A 20405-nucleotide genomic window follows, 5' to 3' on the forward strand; every position below is an offset into this window, starting at 1 on the left:
GTGTTGTCTTAACTTGAGTTTAAACCCAGCCATTGCTTTTTTATGGCTTAGCAATAGTCTAAGTGTGAACCAGAGAATGTATCAGGGAAACATATCGCATGAAACCAACTTTTCTGTGATATTTGCAGATCAAGCTAATGTTAGTGTTCACTTTGGAAAATGTGCAAGGGGGTTATTGTGAGCCCTGATGGTAAGGATAAATAAATATCCCTGTACTTACAATAAAAGTGTTCAATTTTCCACATGTACTCCACATACAAAGTTTGTGGATGCTGAAAGTTTGCACGGGCACCTTTGTTGCAACTTTCCTCATATCAAATGATCTCTTACCTGCCCACCAAATTTGTCTGGAGAAGAAGAAAGGGGTGATGGCAGATCCATCCCCTGTGTCCTTTCCAGATTAGGAGAAAACAAGAAATCCAAATAATTAACTTTTATTTTCACTGGAGGAGGAGGAAAATTAATTCTTCTAGATCTCTCAAGAGCATCTGATGCCATTGGTTGGGTTCAGACAGAACCCTAAACAGTCAACAGTTTATTATTTATTTATTTATAATATTTTATTGAGATTTTAAAGATACATATTTAAAAGTTAGAAATGAAAAGGAAAATTTGAAATACAAAATATAAAGCAAAGGAAAAGAAAAAGTGAGATAAAGTAAAAGAAGAAAAGATATGAAAAATAGACAACTTCCAGTCTATCTCTGGTCTTAGAAATAATAAGGCTATCATAAGTGCTAGTTTTTAATACATTAAATAGGAATAATTCTTTGTCTAAACATATCCCATTACATTTATAATCTAATCTTCAAATCCCCATGTAAGCTTCACCCCACCTGCATTTTGCAAATAGTCCATCAATGGTTTCCATTCTTTAAGATAATAGTTGTTTGAGTTTTCTTTTAATAAGCAAGTCAGTTTATCATTTTCTGCCATATCCATCAGTTTTAACAACCATTCTTGTATTGTTGTTAGTGTCTGGGTTTTCCAAAATTGTGCATAAAGAAGTCTTGCTGCGGTAATCATGTATTGAGTAATTCTAATAAGATGTTTTCCTATTTGAAAGTCCATTATCCCCAACAGAAATAATTCTGGTTTAAATGGAATCTGTATTTGTAGTATGCTCTGCATCAATGTTTATATTTGAGTCCAAAATTTCTTTGCAATTTTACATGTCTACCACATATGGTAAAACGACCCCTCTTATTGGTTACATTTCCAACAAACATTGGAAATTGTCCCATACATCTTTGATAGTCTTTGGGGTGTCATATACCATCGATACATCATTTTATAGAAATTTTCTTTCAAGTTATAACATAATGTAAATTTTAATCCTTTAGACCACATATTTTCCCATTGCTGCATATGTATATTATGACCAATATTTTTTGCCCATTTAATCATTCATTCTTTAACTTGTTCTTCAACCATTTCTTCTCTCAACAATAATTTGTACATTTTTGCTATTAAATGTTCATCTGTTTCGCATAATTGGATTTCAAATTCTGATTTATTCTGTTCAAATTCTTTTTTATCAATTTAAAATTTTTCTTTGTATTGCATATAAGAGAGCTATTGAAAAGTATATCCTTCTAAAACTAATTGTTCTTTTGATTTAATTTTATATTCTCCTTGTTCTTTTTCTAATAAGACTTGGTATCTCATCCATTTATTTTTATCTCTTGTTTCAGTTCTATAGAAGGCTTCTTGTGTAGAGGTCCACATCGGCATCTTAAGACATAAAAGTGGTCTACATTTATTCCAAACTTTTAATAGAGATCTTCTAATATAGTGATTTTTAAAGTCCACATTAACTTTAACTTTATCGTACCACAAATATCCATGCCATCCAAATCTCAAATTGTGACCTTCCAAGTTTAATAAATTTTCATTTCTCAAGGTGATCCATTCTTTAAGCCATACTAAACAGCAAGCTACACAGTACAATTTCAAATTGGGAAGACCCAAACTACCTATTTCTTTCACGTCTTGTAAAACTTTATATTTTATTCTTGGTTTTTTCCCCTGCATATATAAACTTAGAGGTGTCGCGTTGCCATTGTTTAAAGGGTGCTTCTGAAGTCAATACTGGAATTGTCTGGAAAAGATATAAAATTCGCAGCAAAATATTCATTTTAATCACCAATATTCTTCCTAGTAGTGACAATTGTAACTTTTCCCATCGGTCTAAGTCTTTTTTAATATCTGTCCAAAGTGGAACATAGTTATTCTGAAATAAATCAGCATTCTTCGATGTCAAATATACTCCCAGATATTTTATTTTTTTCTCTATTGTAAATCCAGTTAGTTCATTCAGTTTCTTCTGTTGGTAAAAATCCACATTTTTAGTTAAAACTGTTGTTTTTTGTATGTTTACTTTGAACCCTGCTAGCGACCCAAAGTCTCTCAATTTTTGCATTAACAATTCAATCCCATCCAATGGGTTTTCTAAGGTAATGACTAGGTCATCAGCAAAAGCTCTTAACTTATATTCTTCTTTTTAAACTCTTATTCCCAAAATGTTGCATCTTCTCTAATATCTCTAAGTAATACTTCTAAAACCAATATAAATAATAATGGAGACAAGGGACATCCTTGTTTCGTACCTTTTTGAATTTCACATGGTTTAGTAAAATCTCCATTAACAATTATTTTTGCGGTTTGGTGTATGTATATTGATTTAATCCATTTAACAAAGTTTTCCCCAAATTTCATAAAATCCAAAACTTTAAACATAAAAGGCCAATTTAAATTATCAAAGGCTTTTTCAGCATCCAAAAATATCAAGGCTGATTGTTTTTCATAGTGTTGTTCCAGGTATTCTAATATATCCAGAACATTTCGAATGTTATCTCTGATTTGTCTTTTTGGTAAAAATCCTGCTTGATCCTGATGGATAAATTTTACAGGAATATTCTTCATTCTTTCCGCTAGGATTGTTGTGAATATCTTATAATCATTGTTCAATGAAGATATTGGTCTACAATTCTTTGTCAAAGTCAAATCCTGTTGGTCTTTTGGAATCAAGGTAATATAGGCTTCTTTCCAAGTTTCTGGCATTACACCTGTGTCCAAAACTGAATTCATGGTCATTTGTAAAGGAAGACAAAGCTCCTCCTCAAAATGTTTATAGTAGGCTGCTGATAAACCATCTGGGCCAGATGCTTTTCCACAATTAATTTTCTTAGTTGACATTTCCTCTAATGTTATGGGATCATTAAGTAATTTTCTCTGTTGATCAGTAAGAATAGATAATTTTTGTTTAGGCAGATATTTATCAATATCATCTGGATGAACATCTTGTTTTTTATATAATGATGAATAGTAACAAAAAAAGGCCTCTTGAATGCCTGCATTGTCCATTGAAGTCTTCCCGTCATGTTCTTTTAGAAATTAATATTTTCTGTCTTTGTTTATGCAATTTGTAAACTAGCCATCTACCTGGTTTATTTGCAAATTCAAAATATTTCTGTTTCGTAAATTTCAATTGTATTTCTAATTTCTGTATCATTAACATTGACATTTGTTTTTGTAGAAATTTAATTTGTGTATTCGAAGTCTCATTCAATGGATTATTTCTCATCTCAATCTCTTTATTTTTAATTTCATCTAAAATCAATTGCATCTTCTCTTGTTTTTTCCTCTTCAACTAGGCATTATATTGAATGAAATAATCTCTCATGTAAGTCTTACTAGCATCCCAAAGAGTCTGTGTATTAGTGCCTTTGTTCATATTCAACTGAAAAAACTCTCTTATCTTTTTTTTACAAGAATCAACTATTTCATTTTTCAATAAAATTGTCTCATTTAATCTCCATCGAAATGTACTCTTTTTCCCTTTAATAGTCAACTTAACAGGGTTGTGATCTGAAAAGATCTTTGGTAATATTTCAACTTTAGTAACATCCATCATCAGAGTTTTGGAAATCAAAAACATATCTATTCGAGAAAAGGATTTAAATCTCTCAGAAAAATATGTGTATTCCTTAGAATTTCCATTTAAAAGTCTCCAAATATCTTGTAAGTCCAACATGTCTTTCAGATCAAAGAATGTTTGGGGTAGTTTTCCTTGTTTAAGTCTCAGCCCCTTTGGGGACTGTTTGTCTTCCATTGGAGAAATCACCCCATTCCAATCACCCATAAGGCACCAATTCTCATATTGTAAGTCCATCAATTTGTCCATTAAGTTTTTATAAAATATCCCTTTATCAACATTTGGGGCATACAGTCCAACAACTAGTGTTTTAACCCCTTGTATACTAATTTCAACTGTCACATATCTTCCTCCGTCATCAGTCAAAATCAACTGTGGATTCAATTTTGATTGTATGAACAAAACAACTCCTTCAGTTTTTTTTGGTCCAGCCAATATGAATTCTTCTCCAATTTGTTTCCGAACCAAATACTTAATGTCTTTTTTACAAATACGAGTCCCTTGTAAACAGATTATATCCAAGTTCAGTTTCTTAAAAAAGTGAAAAATTTTCTTTCTTTTTTGAGGAGCACTTGCTCCATTTATATTCCAGGTTAAATATTTGTAATCCATAAGTATATTTGTATTAAAGTCTTTTATAATCCACTCCAGAAGCCCCAAGCTTTGTTAAATCTGCACTGGTTTCGATATCTTTTGTAGATTTTTCTTTTTCTTTTTCTTCTAATTCTTTATGGGTATCGCGAAAGTCTGCCTTATATTTTTCCAAAAAGGCTTCTGCCTTTAAAGTAGAATTTATTCTAAATCTTTGCTCTTTATACATAAAAGATACTCCTTCTAGTCTCTCCCATCTAAAAGAAATACCATGTTGCTTTAATTTATCTGTGAAGAAGGAGTAATCCTTTCTTTTTCTCAAAATCCTTAAATGTATTTCTTTTAAAACAATCACCTTTTTGCCTGCGATACCCAGTCCATCATTATAGTGTTTTTTCAAGATTTGTTCTCTTGTAACCTTCCGTACAAAATGAATCAATATGTCTCTTGGGACCTTTTTTTCCCTAGCAAAACGTGAATTGACTCTAAAAACTTTGTCTATTTCAGAATCTAGATCTTGTTCCTCCATCTCCAAAAATTGTGCTAATGTGGTAATGATGAATTTTCTTACATCTTCCCCGGGATTTTCTGTTACCGACCTCAATCTCAATATAAATTCTTTCTCCCTCATTTCTGCTAATGCAACAGCATCCAAATTTCAATCAATATCTTTAGTGGCTGCTTCTGACTTAATTTCTAACAACTGTACCTGTCCTTGAACATTCTTGAGGTCAGTTGACAAATTATCAACCACATCCTTCACTTTCTGGACCTCATTTCTAAATTCTTGAGTCAATTCCTTCTTTAAGTTGTCTATTTTTTCATTCATTTTTATGTCTCTTTGGTCCATCTGGTGGCTTAAGGCAGCAATTGAATCTAATACTTTGTTCATGTCTCCACCTCTGTCAACCGGTTCTATAGAAGTTCTTGTTGATTCTCTTTCCTTTTCCTTATCCTTCTTCCCTCTTGAAGCCATTGTAGACAGTGTGAAATTCAATATCTTCAATGGACAACAATTATAATCCAATAGCAACAGCTTTCTTCCAAGTTCTCTAACAACACAGCAGTTATAATCCCAGCTATAGAAAGCTGTCTCTTATTGTTCCCAAATATAGATAATAAAATATATAAACAATTCTCAGTTCTCAAGCTTTTAAGTTCAACATGAAGGAAAAAAAAAAGGAAAACTCAGCTATAGAAATCCAATAGCAGATTCGTAATCCAATATAAGCTTATAAGCAAGGAAAAGCAAAAGGAAAAAAAGAAAAAATTATAATCCCATAAAAAAGGCAAATCATTAACAGTTTGTAGAATCCTCTATTTAAATTCCATAAAAAGTTTCCATATCGTAGCAAAGTCCATTTGTCAATTTCCACCCATTACATTCCATGACAGAGAATAAAAAAGTAACTCGGTCTCTCATTCATGAGGCTCTCTGCATTTGTAAAGCATGATGTTTCCCAGCCGCCTTCGCTATTCTACTCGCCGGCTTTCCCGTGGTGGAAGCCAGGAAAGGCAGGAGGAACAGTGTCCGTGGCTCTTGTGGTTGATCTTCCGAACCCCCCCTATCCAGGGGAGTATTTCGGTGGTCTTCTCTCCTCTAGACCCACCGCTAATCAAATGCAGCTCAGGCGGCCCCCGGAGCTCCAAGAAACACATCAGCACACTGCTGTGTCCAGGCGGAAGTCAACAGTTTATTACTGATTAGCCATTAGGCCATATCAGAATACAGAATATAAAACATTAAACATTAATAAGACCATATATTAAAAATAGAATAAGAGAAACAAATTAAAAAAGAAAAAAAAGATGCAAATCATATTCCTGTATCACCCCTACGTTTTACCTTGATCAGATCCACATACGCAGATCTCAGCTGTACTGTTTTGTTCAAATAAAGGTCCGTATTATACGTGATCTTTGAATTCTGACCACACATGAAATATGTTGTTTTAATATAAGGATCCCAATAGGTTGTCCGTCTAATGTGCGATCCAAGATACTGATCTTTCTCTTTCTTATACAATTGACATTCAAATAATATACGTGTTGTGTCTTCTATCTCTGGAGCTCCACAAATACAAGTAGGTTCATTATAAGGGACTTGGTTAAATCTTCATATTTAACCATTGTGTCCAACTGTTTAAATCTTGCTGTAGTAAATACCACCCTAAGATTTTTGGGCATTTCTGTGTTTAAATACTTGGCAGTTTGGAAGGTATGTTTATAACGGCTCATCCATTTCAGTGTGCCAATCTTACTAAGGGTGGCTATATCTTTCTGTGTGTCTATATCCAAGATTCTCTGTGCAGCATCTTTCTAGCTTGTTCTCCAGAAGCAATTGGACAAGAGACAGGGAGACCACAGCTCCTAATATAAATTGTCAGTTGTACTATCCAAGAAGTCTGTAACTGAGATTTTGTCTGTTCTAACAGACACAATTTTGGGAATCTGCCAGTTTCCATAGCATTGATTTTGCACCAGTAATTATAAGCCTTGATTTTAGACAAAGAACAAATTGTATGAATTCCTAATTCGGCTCTAACTGTAGCAGCTGAAGTCCTTTTATCCACATCCAAGATACTTCTCAGATACTGTTACTGTGTTCTAATAGTGATACGTGTTTTAAGCCCCAAACTTCAGTAGTAGATAAGAGTATAGGAGTAACCTTGGCCTTGTATACTTTGATAATTGGGGCTAAGGAGCCTGGATAGCTATGATTTATTAATTTGAGCAGTAATTATACACAGCCTTGCTCTAAGTGAGCTCTTTTGATGATGAGGAAGCCAAGATCCAGTCTCAGAGAAGACTATCCCTAGATAAGGCAAGGTTTTAATTTGCTCTATAGGCTTGCCATCTATGGTTATGATGTTATTTTCCAAAGACGATAATTTTTGACTTTTATTTATTAATGATTAGAGAATTATTATGACAAAAGGAGCCAAGTCTTCTTAACAGCCTACACAACCCAACTTGTGAATATGATAGTAAAATCATATCATCAGTGTATAGCAAGGTGTTACAATACGTGTTTAATACCTTGGGCATATGTACTTCAGGATCCTTCATTAGTCCTGGTAAATTGTTAATGTATAGACTAAATAACAATGGTGCAAGTATGCACCCTTGTCTCACCACTTTGTAAGTATCAATCCTACTTGTCATGGCTCCATTAATCCCACACCGCACTCTCAAACTAGTACTTGTATAAAGAGCTTTGATCAACGCCAGCAGTCTGGGTTCCAAGTTGAGGGCAGTCAATTTCCTCCATAATACAGTAATACCTCGGTTCACGAACGCTTCTGTTCACAACAATTCAGTTCGCGAACAGCAGGGTTCACGAAATTTTGCTTCCATTCACGAACTCCGCATCGGGTGACGAACACGACCCGTGGCCATTTCCCTGCTCTGACACGTGGTCGTGGCTTCCTCTAGGTGAGATCGTGGTCACAGACAGACACTTGCTGTTTTTGGTGTGCTTTTTAGCACATACAATACATCCAACATGGCTCCAAAGAAAGTGCAGAGCAAGCATGGTGGTAAAAAGAAAGTGCAGAGTGGTAATGAAGGTGATAAGAATGTGCAGAGCAATAATGAAGGTAACAAGAAAGTGCACAGCAAGAATGGTAAGAAGAAGGTTTTGAAGAAAATAACCATTGAATTGAAGAAGGAAATTATAGAAAAGCATGAGCATGGTATTCGTGTGACTGATCTGGCCTCGGAGTACAAGATGGTAAAGTCAACAGTCTCAACTATTTTGAAGACTAAAGATGGTTTAAAAAAAAAATACATATGGTTCAGAACGGATTAACCTTATTTACATTGAACCTTATGGGAAAATTTCATTCAGTTGGCGACCACAATCGGTTGGCGACCACATTCATACGGGTCAGAACAGATTAACCATATTTACATTGAACCTTATGGGGAAATTTGATTCAGTTCGCGACCAATTCGGTTCGCGATCAGAATCGTGGAATGAATTAAGTTCGTGAACCGAGGTACCACTGTATTTCTCTGTTTACTGTATCAAATGTTGCACTAAGATCTATAAAAGCAGCAAACAGTTGTTTCCCCTTACTGACGTATTTTGTAATTAGATGGTTCAAAACAAAGCAACTGTCAATAGTGGATCAACTCTGTCTAAAGCCGGCTTGTTCTTCTGTGAAAATACACTTTTCATCTACCCAACTCTTGACTCTATTCAAGAGGAACCTAGCATATATTTTAGCCACAATATCTATTAGACTAATGGGCCTGTAATTGCTAGGGTCCTTTTTATTCCCTTTTTTGTATGTGGGAACTACTATTGCCATCTTCCACCCAACTGGGATGTGGCAGGTATTATTTATATGTGTAAATAAACCTGCCAATAGAGAGCCCCACCAGTCAGGGTATTTTTTGAATAGCTCAGTGGTAGAAAGTTGTCCAACCAGGGCTTTATTGTTCTTCAAGCCTTTTATGATAGTTTTGATCTCATTTTCTAATACTGGTGGCCAAAGGGGTCAGGCTTCAGTGATAAATCACTACTCAGAAACTGTTTTTCAACAGGTTTTGAGAGCAAACAGGTGATGATAATAGTTTCCCCGTTCCTTGGCAGAGACTGGTATATCGAATGTGAATCTCTGTTCTTTCAGGATTCTGGCTACAGAATGCCAAAATACAGCCGAATTATGACTTTTTGCTGACAGCTCAAGTCCTGACCAACTGGGGCAGCATAGCTTTTTTTCTTTGATTTAATAAGTTTTTTATATTTGCTTCTTAGAGACAGCATCTTAACATGTATATATACAGAGAGGTGCCTTTGTACAAGTCCCACAGCGGCCTTTAATTTCTTTTTCATTAAACGGCATTCATTGTCAAACCAAGGAGATCTACCTATAGGGAAACCTTTAGAGGAGGATTTAGTTATTAGGTGTTTCTTCAATGTATGGCACAAATTGGTAAATGCATTGGAGACTGACTGCCAGTCAGCCGTGGATGACTGGATTATTAAGGCCCAACTGACAGCATTCCCTGATTTCAGGCTATTCAGTATTGCCCTGGTATCTAATTTGGACCATATTAACCTTTTATTTTGACTCATCTCTGAGTTAATAATAACCCACCTATCAGCCACGTTATGTGATCTTAAATCTGAAGAAGCCAGGAATTTCACACCCACTGTCTGATGATTGCTTTCTCCTCTTGGATAGACAGTGACCTCTGAAAAGAGGTCAGCTTTACTTCTTGATACACAAATAAGATCTAGCACACTGCTCGAATGGGCTGAATAAAAGGTGTATGGATATATATAATTATTATCCTTACCTCCCAAAATTTGAAGATTACATTTAAAAATCAATGATACCAAGTATAGACCAGCAATATTACTTTTGTTATCTCTTGAAAACCACTGTGGATGATTATCAAAAAATTCATTTATCAAAAGCTATGTAAAATCCGTAATCAGGACTCCCTCCATTAGCTGGGAGCCTCCAGTTTGTTTAGAGCTCTAAAATAAAATGGATAGAAAAAGCCTGATTTTCATCCTGGTGTTCTGTTCACCTCACACCAAGTCCCAAACCTGGTAATTAAGGTCAATTGGCTGGACCCAAACAGTATAAATCTCTCTGAAACAAAATGACTGAATAGAAGATGAAGATTCAGAGAGTTTGTTTCTGGGGCTGGAACATTACTTCCTGTGTATACATAGTTATTATAAAGTTCAGCTTTCCTCTCCCTAAATTGTGATTGTTGATCTTCTTTATCATAGGAGTCAATATTCAGCAAACTCTGATCTAGTAGTGCGTGAACCCAGCAGCTACTGATGATGACAATAGACTCAGTCCATCCTTCTCGTTTTCTAATTGCTGAGCTTGAAGGGAAATAGGTTCAAATTTAAGGGGACCTCTTGGGCTGCTGTTTCTACCCCAGGTTTAAAATTAGGGGCTCTTTTACCAAATTCTTACAGTACACAAGAGGCAGAATTAGAGGTTGCCCAACAGGTACATGCCTTAGCAGTGATAAGCAAGTTGAGGGAAAAGGAACAGATTACTTTGGACTTGCATAACAAGGCCCATGAGGGAGTAGAGAAAACCTTGGCAAAGGCATGTCAGGTTGCAGCATGGCCCAGTCATCGACAAATGGTTCAGCCCATTGTCACTAACTGCCTGGAATGCCAAGTTCAAAACCAGAACTACTCCAAATTGCAACTCCCATTCTATGGTCAGAGACAGATTGGGACATGGCACCAACAATTTTCCTAGACTATATTGAGGGATTTTCTGAATGGGTGGAAGCCTTCTCCACATGCAATAATACTGCAGACACCACTGCAAGGTTGTTGTACCAACAGGTCTTTTGTCACTGGGGCCTGCCACTCCAAACTTCAGTCAATAGAGACACTACTTTAGTTAGTCAGTTCTTCGGAGCCTTTACCTCACAGTTAGGAATCAAATGCAAGTTGCATGTGGCATACAGGCCCCAGAACAGTGGAAAAAGGAAACTCTGTCTCCAACACCTACATGCATGGGAAGATTTTCTGCCAACCATTCTAACAGCCATGAGAAGCTCCATCTCCAGCTCAGCTGGATACAACCCCTAAGAAATCCTTGGGGTGCATGGGGAAACCAGGGGAGGATGGCTTAAAAAAAAAAAACTTAGTAGAAGTAAGAACAGACATGGCTAAAGCCTTAGAAGAAGCCAGTGCTGGTTCCAGAGAGTCCAAAGTTATTCCAAAGTGACATTAAACCAGAGGATCAAGGAATGGGGGGGGGGGAGCCCTGAGACCTCAATGAAAGGGACCCTCTTTTGTCCCCCCCTTTTCTCCCTCTTTGTCCTACCCCCCCTCTCTCTTTCAATTTTATCCACAGGATCCAAGCCATGAAGACCTACTGTACATTCTCTTCCCAATACTCCTCCTGGGACTGATAGATTTTATATAATTACATACACGTGTTTGGGTCCAGCCAATCGACCCTAATTACCAGGTTTGGGACTTGGTGCGAGGTGAACAGAACACCAGGATGAAAATCAGGCTTTTTCTATCCACTTTATTTTAGAGCTCTAAACAAACTGGAGACTCCCAGCTAATGGAGGGAGTCCTGAGTATGGATTTTACATAGCTTATATACTTTTTCTTTGCAGGATCCACATGACAGTTTAAACAAAGAAACCGGTTAACTTCTTACAAACATCTGCAGGTGTTTCTTATAAAATTATCTATTTCACCAGGTCACTGTGACTTTAACCAAAAATGGGTTTCTGTGTCCTTCACAACCTCCTTCTGCTATACAATAATTATTGCTCATTATCTATCTTAAACTTATCTTAACCCCAACCCCCTTCCCCTTATCCTATCAGGAGAATAACATTACAGGCTTATAGATCTTATATGTTGTGTCAGTTGCCCAAGCCATGACCCATCACATCAGACTGACCATAGCTGGTCTCTTCCACCTCTGCTATAGGATCAAGGAAATCACAAATCATACAATTATTTTTATCTTCAAGGATACAATGAAATCACTAAATAATATAGTTATATTTAAAGATTAAAGATTACAAAAACAAGCAAGGGGGTTGCAAGGAAGCCATAAAGCACATAACTATCTTTAAAAATTGCATAGGCATGTCATTGGGAAGGAATACATCACTAGCATGCCATTGGGAAAGAATACACCACTCTTGACAAGAACACTGAGTACAGTTTCTATTACAGATGCACACATTCTCATATGCCAGCCCACCACCCATGTCTTCATATGCAGGTTCAACTTCCACATACTCAGGTTCACTATCAGATTCAGCTCCCATGCCCATTCCTACATACGTATATTTCATATTTAATATTGAGGCATTTGGGCTTTCATTAAGGATTTCTGAATCCTGTTTCCTTCTTCAAGTTTGTAAGCTTGGAGGCCTTTTTCACTAACCTTGAAGAAGCTGTACCCATAGAGACAAGATAAGGTGCACATTCCAAGGATAGTTTTTCCTAGGGAAAAGGTGTGTAGTTAATGGTCAAGGAGCCTGGAAAGGAAGGAAGGAAGGAAGGAAGGAACTTCCTAATATGAAATGATACTGAGGTGGGAAGTGGGTGACTGAGGAAGGGGTGGTAATCTAAAAGAGGAGCTGAATGAAATGTATATACAGTGGTATCTCGGGTCATGAACTTAATTCGTTCTGCGACTCTGGTCACGACCCGAATTGGTCGTGACCCGAATCAAATTTTCCCATAAGGTTCAATGTAAATATGGTTAATCCGTTCTAACCCCTCTGAATTTGGTCGCCAACAGATTTTGGTAGCGACCCGAATCAAATTTTCCCATAAGGTTCAATGTAATTACGGTTAATCCGTTCTGAACCATATGTATTTTTTTTTTTAAACCACAAAAATATGACACAAAGTACAGCCCGAAGAGAGAGAACGCTAACCTTGCTCGACCCGACTTCTGGCGTGGAGGACAGGAAGATGGGTGGGGAGGCGGTTATTGCTTGGAGGGAGAGTCCCCCTCCCTACAGGAAGCCATGACCGCGTGTCACGGCAGGGAAAATGGCCGCGGATTCTGTTCGTCACCCGATCTGGCGTTCGCGAACGGAAGCAAAATTTTGCAAATGGTGCTGTTCGTGACCCGAATTGGTCATGAACAGAAGCATTCGTGACCTGAGGTACCACTGTACTGTGCCAAAAAGAGGGGGTCAAGTGCAGCCGCCCACCTAACAGCTTGCCTCATTGGTTTTACTCTTGGGTGAAGAATAAAGAACTTAATTTCATGCAACTGCTCATTGTCTCTTTGATCCCAGCTCAGAAACAAACCAGTAGGAAATAATTTTAACAGGACAATGCCTAGAAGCCCTGCAGCACAGTTCTGTCAACATTTCTTTTCCATAGAATTGGCACAAGCAGCTATGAAGAGCTCAGCTTTTGGCAAAGGGTGACTTTTGACAGTGGGAGGGGTCACATCTATCTGTTTCTTTGAAATACCTGAAGCCTAGAGACATTAACAGATGTTACTGCTTTAAAGAATTTTACTAATGTAATCAATGCAACTCAATGTGTATATTTCACTAACCTTGGGAATCATAAATGCCCACTGCCCTCCAACTCTGTTTTTACCTGTGAAAAGGTTTACAATATTTCCCATGCCTCCACCCCTTTATTTTTACCTAAAGGTTTCTTTTTGTTATGTGGGTGTGAGGCTCATATTCATGTCCCAACCTACTGTTTGGGGGTGCGGGGGTGTGTGTGTGCGAAACAAGTGACACAAATCTCTTTGTCTTTCTCCGGCCAATCTCCTCGCGGAGGGATGGAACCATGGATTCAGACTCCACACTCATGTTGTGCTTTACCACAATCCTGGTGATTGCTAGGCACATCTCACACACACATCTGGGCAAGCCTCTTGACTCATACCAGTCCTACCCAACCACACACCCCAACCACCCAGGCAGTACTTTTCGTACTTTACAATTTTCTTACCTGGGTCTGTGCACGAAGTTACCCAGTTGATTTCCGGCCGAGCTCATTCCTCCCCCGATTTTTTTTTTTTAACTCCTTGGTTAACCTCTATTTGGCGTCTTGGGGTCCTCATGGGTACCGGACCTGGAGTTGGATCCTGTTGAAGGACTGCTGAAATCAGCAGGACATGCCTTCCTCCTCTAGGGCACCTCCAGACTACCCAGAGACCATTTGGATCCCGGACGAGCCCCCAATTGTGCGAAACAAGCGACACAAATCTCTCTGGGTTAACCAAAAGTAAAAGGTTTATTAAAAAGTGTTTGCAAAGGCTGGTGGGCTTCACAGTGTGCAAGCGGGAACCCACACCCAAATACAAACTCCAACATAATTATATACATTCCCGATCGCAAGTCCCTCCCCATTTCCCCATTGGCTAAGGTACTCTGAGTGTACACTCTTATCCAGCCACTCTAGGATTTCTTCCTGGTCCCTCTCACCTCATCCATTGCATGTTTATGGTAATTGCTCAAGGTTTCAGCTAATTGCATTATACTGATAAAAATTGCTCCAAATTAATTTTTATTTACATTGTCTCACACAAGGAGACAACTTCCTCTCCACCTGCCACTATTTGATAACCATAACACTTAACACTACTTCCTTATCTCTCACAGGGGCTTGTGCCATTGGCCTCTCTATATGCCCTGCCTGAAGGAAAATTGTTCAAATCTTGCTGTTTGTATTATTTGCCTTTATATTAATTTCCTCTATCTTTCAATGTGTTAAATCTGTTTTCCTGAAATATTATACCTATGTTTCAGTCGGACAGCAAATTTATTGGCAAGAATACATGAAAAACCTGTAATGCTCTGAGTGGGTAATGAGTGAGCCCCATTTTTGTGGCATCTCCTGTTTAACTTGATGCCAAGGGGAGGAATATGTGAGACTAGGCTGAAGCTACCATAACTAAAAGATGAAGCAGGCACTAAGCAGAGAGGACAAAAACCCAGAAATCTTATCTAAAAGATCCTTTTGAGGAGGTAGATAGGAAGGAAACAAGTCGTTAGGGAAACAAAGGAAAAAATGTTACCTGAACCAGACAAAGGAAGTTGGGCCTCAGTACATGGAAACCTTCCCCCAATCCCATTAACAGCTACTAGACTTCTAAATTAACAAGGCAAGAATATCTGCCAGTCTTGTGAATCAACAATGCAAGGACTTTAGGGGATAAAAGGGGTCCTGAAGCCCACCCACTCCTTGAGTCATCTTTGGATCCAGACTTGGTGGCTTCCATCCCTCTAGTTAGTGCCTGGCAGCCTAGTTGAGAAAGATGTGGGTAAGTGTGGATGAATGTTTGTGTGTGCATGTGTGTGAAAGAGCAAATGTACATTGTAACCAGTGAAGTTTTGCTGTTACTTTAAATTCACTGGTCTCTGTGTATCCAAAGAACTGTTGTGCCTCAGTGTTCACTTGGAAGTAATGTGTGCATGTCCCTAATTACTTCTCTCCCCTTGCCCAGGGCTGTGTGTCTTGTGTTCTCTCTGGAAAACCCAGGTAGAAAGCAAGGGGTGCTTACAAGATCTGCATGCCTCAACAGGCTGTGAGTGTGTGAGTGACCATAAATGAACCTGGGAGCCCCTGTAACACCATCCTCCTCTCTATCTCCTATTAGAGCCTCATTTTCAGGAGAAGGGCAATCATCCACTTCCTAGTCTAATGAAGAATAGGAGTTGTTAATAGAATTTACAAGGGGAGAAGGAGAAGGAAAAGGAGACTTATATGCAGTGTCCTTAAGCTGGAACAAGTCCTTTTATCTTTGGTGGCCTTGAAGTCACTGCAGCTTTGTCTTATTTGGGGTTTCCTCTTGGCTGAATCTCTAGTTTGTGCCTCCTTTTAATCTTTCTTTTCAGATTCTTTTCTGTTCCTGCTTTATAATGTTGCATCCTTGATTACTGTTTGAAATTATACACAGCACTCTAGGATTCCAATCTAATTACTAAAATTACTTGAATAAAACTAAATAAAACTAAACAAAAGCACTAAAATGAGTAAAAATTCAAGAGCTCTTTACAGAGCTGTCACTCTGCCGCCATCTTGGATCCTTCTCCAACAGCACCCTAAACCAATATTTGACTGGCTATTAATGGATCAATATCTTATGCATATCCAGCCAGCTCTGTGACTAGTTTGTGATGTGGACCCAGCCAACTGGGTTGATTCAATAAACCATGGCTAATTTAATCAGCCATGGACTAGGGTGGTATAGGAACATAGCCACATGTCTTCTGGATATGTATTTGGATTTTGGTAGTTCAACATTTCCCATGGCTGAGAGTGGACCTTGGGTTTCTCAGAGACCCAGATTCAAATATATCCTGAGCTATGGAAGCTCCCTAGCTGATTGTGGGCTAGTTAGTCTCTCTCAGCTCACCGTACCTTACAATATGTTATGTTAAGTAAGTTACATAACAAGTAAGTTACTTGTAAGTTAAGTAAATTACTTAAGTAAGTTACAATATTATGATAAAAGATTGGTAAGACATAATAACATTATGTAAGTATGAAAACAGTAGTTAGATGGAATTTATCTCTCTCTTGCTCTCATTCTGCTAGAAAGTCATAGAACAAAACAGATAAAAGGTAAATTTTGAATCACAGTTATGCCCATCAACTTGGACAAATTTATTAAAAGATTAGATGTGAGAAACAAATCTGCATTCTTTTAATTTCAAAAAACCTTTGCAGCACAATTCTAAACAGGCCTACTCAAAATTGTTCGAGTTCAAAGAGCTTTACTGTCAGTTACAAGTGTATACACACACACACACACATTGCATTTATAGTTTTAAACTTAATTCTAACAGTAATAATTGGATGGAGCTGAATTATGGAGAGAAAATTTATCCCATTTAACGGGATAAATTCAAACTAAAACATAAAAATATGACTAGACAGGATTTGTAATTGTATACAGGTGAATCAATCCTAGCAAAACAGATTGCATGAGTCAAGTACAGAACCCTAATCAGCCACATTAGAGGAAGTTTTGATTTTGTGAGAAACAAACTTCAAGTTCCAAAGAATTAAGACAAAGATCCAATGAAGCAGCAAGGCATGGCCATGGCCATTTATTGAAATAGTACATTGTTGCAACAGCGAGTGTCCAGCAAGTAGTCACACCCTGTGATAAGATGCATGCACTTTTTATTCCCTATGCCCAAGCGAAAAGACCCTCCTCCATTTCCCCATTGGTTAGGTACTCAGGAGTTTACAACCTATCCGATACGCCTAATACAACTCACTGAAGTCCTGCCTTAGTTTACATCTCCCATTACCCTTATTTTAGAAGCCCCTTTCCCATATTTACTTATTTCCTTCTACGGCAGTTTTCGACATTAGCAGTGTGTGCTCAGCGACGTGGTTTCAGATTTTGTGCAACTATTACAAGACCAACTCAGGTCGGTTCATTAGCTCTCTATTCAGAGACTCACATACACATATCACCACATCTTCTGCATTTCAGCTCTTCTTCTTATTTTAAGCAATCCAGTACTACTTTATGCTAAGACCCCCCTATGCAATTGAGGACTAGTAACTTGATTGTATCACTATATATGTTTTGCTTAGAAAATCAGTGGTCTGGGAGATCCCCTTTCACTACTAGTTGCTCATTAGAGTTTATTTTAAAGCATATACCGTCAAATTAGTTTACTTGCAAAAACAACACTTTTATCATTTCTCACAGTTTCAAGGAATATGATACTTTAGTATTAAATGGCAACTGCAAGAACAATCTAAATCTAAATGTTCCCCCCCCCATCATGTTGATAACTGAGGATAGTGTCAGAAATGCCCACTGTTGAATGGAGAGAAAGAGAATTAGAACAGGATGTGATGTCATAGTGGATGCTCTGCTGTGCCTACCTTGGGAGATATCTACTGCTGTGGCCTGCCCTTAGGGATAGTAGCAGAAAGCTCTGGTACTCTGGGGTGAGGAGGAAGTGAAATACCAGATTCTGAACTGCTGTATCTAAAACTATTCCATTTTCTCAAATGGACTTTATCCAAGCCCATCAGCTATAAGAAAAGGATGATTCTCAGATTTGGTGTAATGATCAATCAGCCCTTAAGTATTTAAAAACATATATTCATCAGATTCAATCCAAAGGCAGATTGATTCAGCACAACAAAACTGGTATCTGTTCTCAGACTCAATAGCTTGTCACTGCAAAATAAGGTGGCGGATAATTAAATCCTCTAAATCACTCCATTTCTTTTTAAGGAGATAAAAACTCCACATGTAGCTGGTTCGATATCCTTGCTGGTATCTGAAGATATCTATAATGAAAGCGGCACAGCCGGTACATTAAAAATGTTTTCAGCTTTCAAGGCATACCAAATGACAATTATTGCTTTCTTTTATTTTCTAGGCTGGACTCATGGGAACTCTCTTGAAGGAATGTAATGACAGGAAATTTGGGAGCAGCTTGTACAGCTGCTGCCAGTGCAGATTTCTGTTTAATAAACCAACAAAGGAATGTATTATCTAGCCTCTTGAAACTGACAATCTAAATCAGAAGCATACTACAGAACATTGTCATAAGCTCACATGCAAAACAGCAGTCTATCTGCTTTCTCAAATACAAAGAACAAGTGTAGCTTTTAACAATGGGAACTCTTAAGATTTAATAGAATGCACCACATTTATTTCTGCAGCTAAAGTTCCATTTATAAAACTCTGCTTCTGGGCTGAGCTTTCAAGAGTGTACATCCCATTCATTTCCATTTAATGTTTTAAACTCAGGGTGTAGTTCTACGCATACCTTATGCTGGGACTGGAATCATGCTGCTGGGACTGGAATCATGCTGCTGGTGAATTCTCAGAACTCTCCCAAATCTTATACTCTTCTAGGGCATGGGGAAAAGAAAATGTACTTTAAAATATTGACTTCAATCAAAAGCAGTGCAAAAAAGCTGCACATATCCCAGTGACAACATAAATAATGCCACCCTATCAATTAGGGTCTTGAAAGCCACATTCAGTCACTGTAGGAGAAATCAGAACTTCCAAAATGACTCTCTGAAATACTAGATCCCTTATGGAGGGTTAGCTAGACAGTTGAAGCTAAACTGTCTCCATACATATATACTGTACGATGTGGATGCAGGAAGGCAGGATTTGGTGTTTTGGCCAATGGAAAATATTTGGGACAAGTTAGACATGGGGAAAGTTCCATTGAACCACAACGAAATCAGATTGTGAAATGCTTACATTAAAAACATGCCAGAACAGCTTTAAAACTGAGCTGTAGAACAAAACTGACAAGAGCTAAGTAGCATCCAATTTGGTAAAAATAATCTCCTGCATAAAAGTGAAACCTTATGAAAAAGGGCTCTCAGTTTCCATCATCTTTATTTTCTTACATTTGAAACCCAAAGGGATAACAAGGAAACTGACGTTCATGAACCTTCACACATTTCCCTCATCTCTGTTATGTTGAAACGCTTTAGGCAGACATCCTGTCTCCTTAGAAGCCATACAGATATGGGAGGAAGTGACCTCAATCTGCATTCTAAGAAACAATAAAATTCAGAAGATCAAAGGGGGGTGCCCCGAACTCTGACTAGTAATCAATAGGTCATCAGGAAGATAAGTTTCCCCCAATCATGAGGAGGATCCAAAACCTATGCCAATTTCAGCCAATCATTTGTTAATTTCCATACCTCTTTGTAAGAAACATGTATAAAATCGTCTTCTTTGGGTGTGATTGGGGTTCTTCTCTGTCTTAAGGGGAGACCCCAGCTGACTCTATTGGCAAGCTTTCAATAAAACTTTAAAATCTCAGCTGGTATTTTCGTGTCTGATCTTCTGCCGGACTGAATCCGAATTGAGGAGAGTCAAAACTCTCAAATTTAGCTAACAAAAGCATCTGATGAAGTGAGCTCTAGCTCACCAAAGCTTATGCCCTTTAATAAATGCCCTTATGTCGAAAAAGGTGGTACCAGATTCCTGATTTTTTTCCTCTTCGGTAGAGGCTCTTTTTGGACGAAAAACCAAACTAAAAGTAGAAGGGGAAAAATTAAACGACAAACTTATTTCTATCCTTACTATCATTTCTTCTAGACTCCTAGTCTCGAACTGATGTTTTTAAAGAAAAAGGTTACTCCAAAGGCGAACGGAGTTAACTACCATCTATTACACAGCCTGCCTTTCTCTCGCTTACTAAACGCGGGCTCTCTTAGCGGGACGAAAAGGCCGAACGCGGCTGCAGACCGTAGGACCAGCTCCCCGCCACTCGCGAAGAAAGCGCTTGCCATCCCTGGCCCCGCCCACTTCTCCACTGCACGGGCTCGCGCGCCGGAGGGACGCGCTTTCCGCTTCCTGGCCAATCAGTGGCGGCTGAGGGGTTGCGCCGTTGCGCGGCGTCTCGCGGAGCT

The 20405-nt window shown here is 38.1% G+C and overlaps 1 long non-coding RNA gene across 1 annotated transcript in view; it reads right to left on the reverse strand.

The window, feature by feature from the left end:
- Positions 1-20280, reverse strand: part of LOC148215001 (uncharacterized) — a 50763-nt gene extending 30483 nt beyond the window's left edge. Inside the window, exons 1-2 of the long non-coding RNA XR_015797130.1 lie at positions 19692-20280; positions 18791-18875 (exon numbers count right to left, since the gene is read on the reverse strand). This is a non-coding gene — a long non-coding RNA (uncharacterized LOC148215001). The remainder of the gene's footprint in view (positions 1-18790; positions 18876-19691) is intronic.
- Positions 20281-20405: the final 125 nt, after the last annotated feature.

Source organism: Python bivittatus, unplaced genomic scaffold, assembly GCF_059951505.1.
Source record: "Python bivittatus isolate LINGU-HERP-01145 unplaced genomic scaffold, Pbiv_v1 ctg000480_np1212, whole genome shotgun sequence".
Taxonomy (NCBI): Eukaryota; Metazoa; Chordata; class Lepidosauria; order Squamata; family Pythonidae; genus Python; species Python bivittatus.